At 39.6% G+C, this 6,807-nt stretch overlaps 1 long non-coding RNA gene across 1 annotated transcript; it reads left to right on the top strand.

The window, feature by feature from the left end:
- The first annotated feature begins 1,495 nt into the window (after positions 1-1,495).
- LOC122211162 lies at positions 1,496-2,916 on the top strand. Its single transcript, XR_006198528.1, has 2 exons — positions 1,496-1,583; positions 2,588-2,916. It is a non-coding gene; the product is annotated as an uncharacterized LOC122211162 (long non-coding RNA).
- The last annotated feature ends 3,891 nt before the right edge of the window (positions 2,917-6,807 follow it).

Genomic DNA, 6,807 nt, shown 5'->3' with positions numbered 1-6,807 from the left:
ATTACCTAATCACACTTGCCTCTTTCTTCAGCAGGAAATGCACTGAGAAAATCTTAAATCCTCACACATATGGTCAACGAATTTTCAAGGAAAGCACCAAAACTACTCAATGGGGAAAGTCTCTTCACCAAATGGTGTTGGGAAAACTGGATGGCCACAGGAAAGGAATGAAATGGATGCTTATCTTACACCACACACACACACATCAACTCAGAATGGATTAAAGACTCAAGTGTAAGACCTGAAACTTTAACACTCCTAGAAGGAAACAGAGGAAAAAGCTCCTTGACATTGGTCTTGGTAATGATTTTTTGGATCTGACACCAAAAGCACAGGCAACAAAAGCAAAAACAACAACAACAACAACACCAAAAAAAAAAAAAAAACCTAACGTGCTTCTGGACAGCAAAGGAAGCAAAGTGAAAAGGCAGCCTATGGAATGGGAGAAAATATTTGCAAACTGTATATCCAATAAGGGATTAATCTCCAAAATATATAAGGAACATTTAATAGCAAAACCAAAAAATCTGGTTTAAAAATGGGCAAAGAATCCAAAGAGACATTTTTCCAAAGAAGACCTACAAATGGCCAACAGCTCTGTGAAAGATGCTCAACATCACTTATCATCAGGGAGATGCAAATCAGGTATCACCTCACATCTGGTAAGATGTCTATTATCATAAAGAAAAGAGGTAACAAGTGTTAGGGAGGGTGTAGAGAAAAGGGAACCCTTGTGCACTGTTGGTGGGAATGTAAATTGGTGCAGCCATTATAGAAAACAGGATGGGGGCTCCTCAAAAATTAAAAATAGAACTGGGGCGCCTGGGTGGCTCAGTCAGTTGAGCGTCCGACTTCAGCTCAGGTCACGATCTCACAGTTTGTGGGTGTGAGCCCTGCATCGGATTGGGCTCTGTGCTGACAGCTCAGAGCCTGGAACCTGCTTCAGATTCTGTGTCTCCCTCTCTTTCTGCCCCTCCCTTGCTTGTGCTTGCTGTCTCTCTTTCAAAAAATAAACATTAAAAAAATTAAAAATAGAACTACAGTATGATCCAGCCCTCCCCACTTCTGGGTATTTATCCTAGGGAAATGAATTCACTATCTAGAAGAGATTATCTGTTCTCCATGTTCATTGTAGCCTTATTCACAATAGGCAAGATATAGAAGCAATCTAAGTGTCCATCGACAACTGAATGGTAAAGAAAACATATATTTATATAATGTAGATATCATATAAATATATCATCTGTAATATACCTACTATATTATATATTTTTGTATTATATATGATATTATGTAAATATATATATTGGATTATTATTCTGCCGTAAAAAAGAAAGAAAATCCTGCCATTGGCAACGACATGGATGAACCTGGAGGGCATTATGCTAAGTGAAATAAGCCAGATAAAGTCATAGACTGTATGATCTCACAGGTGGAATCTAAGCAAACAAACAGGTTGACCTCATAGAAACACAGAATGGAATGGTGGCTGACAGGGGCTAGGGGTTGGCGGAAGTGGGAGATGTTGGTCAAAGGGTACAAGCTTTCAGTTATAGAAGATGAACAAGTTCTGAGCATCTGATGTAAGGCCTGGTGACTAGAGTTAATAATACTGTTTTATGTATTTGAAAATAGCTAAGGGAGCAGATCTTAAGCATTCCCACCCAAGGGGGAAAAAAAAGGTAACCGTGATGTGATGGATGTGTTAACTAGCTTGATTATGGTACATATGTATATGTGTATAATATATATGTATATCAGATCATCACATTCTACACTTTAAATATATTACATTTTGGTCAACTTTTAATACCCCAATAAAGCAGGTGGGGGGGGGGGGTACTTAAACCCTCATGCTTCTGTGATAGTTTGAACAATTAATGAAACCATGAACATTCAGCAAGAAGCCACTAAATGTGAATTTAATTAAAACCCTCAAAAGGCTTCTCTCAGGTCTTATCTACTTATCACATGCAAGGTAATACACGTTCCTAACCCTTGATAAACAACATGCAAACTGCTGAGCCCAAGGGCATTCTAACCACCTAGCCATCCCCAGGGAACAGGGACTGTACAGGAAATTCCAACCAACTAGCTCCCAGCCATTTACATACACACAGAGTTGGCAGGAAACTTAGCAGTTCCTGGATTTCTCCTTATCTTCCTTATGAAAATTTGGGCATTTTCCTGTCCTTGTTGTTGTTGTTTGTTTGTTTTTGTTTTTTGGGGGTTTTTTTTGCTCCCTTCACATTCCAGGATGCTTCAACCATAATTGATATTGGTTATATGACCACATCCAAATGTCTTTTAGTTCTCCAGATTATACTTTGGCAAATACAGTTAAGTTACAAATCCTAGGAACTGTTAAAGACGTTATCATCAAAAAATATTCTTGAGGCATTCTGAAGAATGTCCCAGAAACAAATGTAGTGGTTTGAATAGTGTCTTCCCCCTCAAATTCACATCCACCTGGAATCTCAGAAGGTAACCTTATTTGGAAATAGGGTCTTAGCAGATGTAATGAGTTAAGGTGAGGTCACAGTGGACGAGGGTGGGCGCTCAATCCAATGACTGGTGTCTTTCTAAGGAGAGAAAAAGACACACGAGATGAACACAGAAGGGAGAAGGTCTTGTGACGATGGAGTCAAAGAGTGGAGGGAAGGGGCTATAAGCCAAGGAACCCCAAGGATTGCTGAAGCTGTCAGAAGTGAGGAGAAGAGGAAAGATTCTTCCTTAGAGCCTTCAAAGGGAACATGGCCCTGCTGACACCTTGATTTCAGACTTATGGCCTCCAGAACTATGACAGAGTAAATCTCTGTTGTTTTAAGCCACCAAGTTTGTGACAATTTGCTCTGACATCCCATTGTATAGGAAACAAATATATACAATCTTCTGTAAAATAAAAACTATCTTCAATATTGCTCATTCATTCATTTATGCATTTATTCAACCGTTATTTTTGTGTGCCTTTGTGTGGGGGGCACTGACCAAGCATGTGGATTACAGATTACAGATGACTTTCTGACCTCAGTGTCCTTATCAGACACACACTAGGGTCAAGGGCTGGCTTCATGGATGTGCGACCGTGGTAGTCGCACACAGCCCTGGGCTTAGAAGTGCCCTAAGCTTGGTTTAATGCTCTGCTGTCTTGAAATTCTTAATTTTTAAACGGGGGATGCCACATTTTCATCGTGCAGTGAGCCCCACAAATTGTGTAACCTGTCCCCACTACAATAATTACAGAATCACTAACATTATAAAGAGGGTAAAGAGGAGAACCCATAATCTGAGGGAGATGTTTCTTCAGTAAGGCCGTGAGGTAGGACGATTTCTTTAAAGGAGGAGTTTTTTTGGAGACAGGTTAATTTGCCAGATGCTGAACAGAATGAACAGGCGTGTGCAAGCATGAGAGTTTCAGCGAGCGCGTGGGATTGACTGGACAGCTTAAATGGACTCTGGTAGTACTAAGCATCTAACATACCACTAGGGGGTGCTCGGGGAAAGGTTGACAGATAAATGTGGGTCAGATCTGGAAAGTCCTGGGGGCAGTGCAGAAGGCCTTGAATGTAGTCCAGAAGGAGATGGGGAACCATGAAAGATAATGACCAACAAGGGACAAGATCTGCTCTCCCACGTCTGTTGCCCCAGGATTTCAGTTGAGCCATCCTGTGCTCAGAGATCCAGGCCGCACAGATTTGTGTATCAGTTCTCACATGGTAACACCAGGAAAGGATTCAAAGAGAACTGATCCTCCCTTCTGGCGTCTGCTGCTCTTTTTCTGAGTACGAACAAGTTATAAGAGCAATAAAATGTATTCAGAGTCTGTCAGGATTTGCCAGCCTGAAATAAGATAGTTCAGGAGGACTTTTTGCTGAATATCCCTGGGTTTGACCCTTCAGGGGATGTCCAGATTGGTTATCTCTAAAGTAACGTTCATGCAACACAGGAGGTTTTCAACAACGTAAGACCTTGTGGTAGGCTGAATAATGTGCCCCTAAAGATGTCCGTGTCCTAATTTCCAGAACCTGAACCTGTGCATATTTACACAGTAACAAGGACTTTGCAGGTGTGATTAAGTTCAGGATTTTGAGATTGGGGGATTATTCTAGATTATCTGCGTGGGCCCTGTGTAATCACAAGGGTTCTTATAAGAGGGAGAAATGTGGATCAAAGGGAGTAGGAGATGTGACAACAGAAGTGAGAAGTTGGAGTGATTCAAGGAAGGAGGCGTATACCAAGGAATGTTAAGTGGCTTTTAGAAGCTGAAAAAGGCAAAGAAATGGATTCTTTTCTGGACCCTCTAGAAGAAACCCACTATTACCATCTTTTTTTTCTTTAATAAAAAAATTTTTTTTGAGTATAATTGACACACAGTGTTACATTAGCTTTAGGTGTACGACTGAGTGATTTGACAAGTTTATACACTATGCGATGTTCAACACAACGTGTAGCTGCTATCTGTCCCATTACACCGCCAATACAACATCATTGATGGTATTCCTTATGCTCTGCCTTTTGTTCCCGTGACTTACTCATTCCATAACTGGAGGTCCGTGTCTTGATTTTAGACCTGTGACCTCCAGAACTGTAAGAGAACAAATTTGTTTTTTCAGCAATGTTGTTATAAGGGAAATAATACAGCTCTTTAATAAATATTTGAACTCATTGTTTTTAAAGTTCTGTCTTTGTGGGAGTGCCGGTGCATAGGAGCACTTGTACCCCAGTGTTTATAGCAGCACTTTCAACAATAGCCAAATTATGGAAAGAGCCTAAATGTCCATCAACTGATGAATGGATAAAGAAATTGTGGTTCACATACACAATGGAATACTACTTGGCAATGAGGAAGAATGAAACAAGGCTTTTTGTAGCAACATGGATAGAACTGGATAGTGTTATGCTAAATGAAATAAGTCATGCAGAAAAAGACAGATACCATATATTTTCACTCTTATGTGGATCCTGAGAAACTTAAGACCATGGGGGTGGGGAAGGAAAAAAAAAAGTTAGAGAGGGAGGGAGCCAAACTATAAGAGACTCTTAAAAACTGAGAATAAACTGAGGGTTGATGGGGGGTGAGAGGAAGGGGAAGTGGGTGATGGGTATTGAGGAGGGCACCTGTTGGGATGAGCACTGGGTGTTGTATGGAAACCAATTTGACAATAAATTTCATATTAAAAAAAATAAAGTTCTGTCTTTGTGAATGCTTACTGTGTACATAAATCTAGCAGTTCAAAGTTCAATTCTGTGTGTAAGTGTATATGGTTTAAAAATAAGTGAATATAAAAGGGCTAGTATCCAAAATCTATAAAGAGCTCACCAAACTCTACACCCAAAAAACAAATAATCCAGTGAAGAAATGGGCAGAAAACATGAATAGACACTTCTCTAAAGAAGACATCCAGATGGCCAACAGGCACATGAAAAGATGCTCAACATCGCTCCTCATCAGGGAAATACAAATCAAAACCACACTCAGATATCACCTCACGCCAGTCAGAGTGGCCAAAATGAACAAATCAGGAGACTATAGATGCTGGAGAGGATGTGGAGAAACGGGAACCCTCTTGCACTGTTGGTGGGAATGCAAACTGGTGCAGCCGCTCTGGAAAACAGTGTGGAGGTTCCTCAAAAAATTAAAAACAGACCTACCCTATGACCCAGCAATAGCACTGCTAGGAATTTACCCAAGGGATACAGGAGTACTGATGCATAGGGGCACTTGTACCCCAATGTTTATAGCAGCACTCTCAACAATAGCCAAATGATGGAAAGAGCCTAAATGTCCATCAACTGACGAATGGATAAAGAAATTGTGGTTTATATACACAATGGAGTACTACGTGGCAATGAGAAAGAATGAAATATAGCCCTTTGTAGCAACGTGCATGGAACTGGAGAGTGTTATGCTAAGTGAAATAAGCCATACAGAGAAAGACAGATACCACATGTTTTCACTCTTATGTGGATCCTGAGAAACTTAACAGAAACCCATGGGGGAGGGGAAGGAAAAAAAAAAAAAGAGGTTAGAGTGGGAAAGAGCCAAAGCATAAGAGACTCTTAAAAACTGAGAACAAACTGAGGGTTGATGGGGGAGGGAGGGGAGGGTGGGTGATGAGTATTGAAGAGGGCATCTTTTGGGATGAGCACTGGGTGCTGTATGGAAACCAATTTGACAATAAATTTCATATATTGAATAAATAAATAAATAAATAAATAAAATAAATAAAAAACCAAAAATGTGTGCAAGTTAAAAAATAAGGGGAACTGAGGTCTAGACATAACATAAATTAGTGTAATTATTAATATTTATATAATTATATGAAATAGTCATAACATAAATTTTAGACATGATTATACATATACTCGATAATCACCAAGAAAGGAAAAGAATATTGTAGTCAAGCAGGTGACAATATTTTCCACCTATACGGTGATGGCCTTAATGTAGCTTAGAAAAACAAAAATTCAGAAAAAGAAACTCCTCTTTTCTTTTGTGTTCACTTGGCTATCAGACTTCAGGGCTTGTGCCCATAATCCTAAAATGCTATCATTGTCTGCCAGTATAGGTCCCCAGGAAACTATTTCCATTAAAAATCTGCTTTAATGTACACCCAAGGATGTTGTAGTTATTTTCAAATATTGTTGATTCCAAACTCATCTCATCAGAGATCACTGAATAGGGCCAACTACTAGTTTTTCCTGAGATGTGACCTGGCAAAATCTATTATATTTACGTCCAAGTGCATTGCCTTGTTTGATTTTAAGGAAAATAATTATGCAAATAGATACATAGAAAATTTTTCT

The sequence above is a fragment of the Panthera leo genome, chromosome F2, assembly GCF_018350215.1.
Source record: "Panthera leo isolate Ple1 chromosome F2, P.leo_Ple1_pat1.1, whole genome shotgun sequence".
Lineage (NCBI taxonomy): Eukaryota > Metazoa > Chordata > Mammalia > Carnivora > Felidae > Panthera > Panthera leo.
The sequence above is the reverse complement of the archived record's forward strand: the minus strand, read 5'-3'. Positions and strand labels throughout refer to the sequence as shown.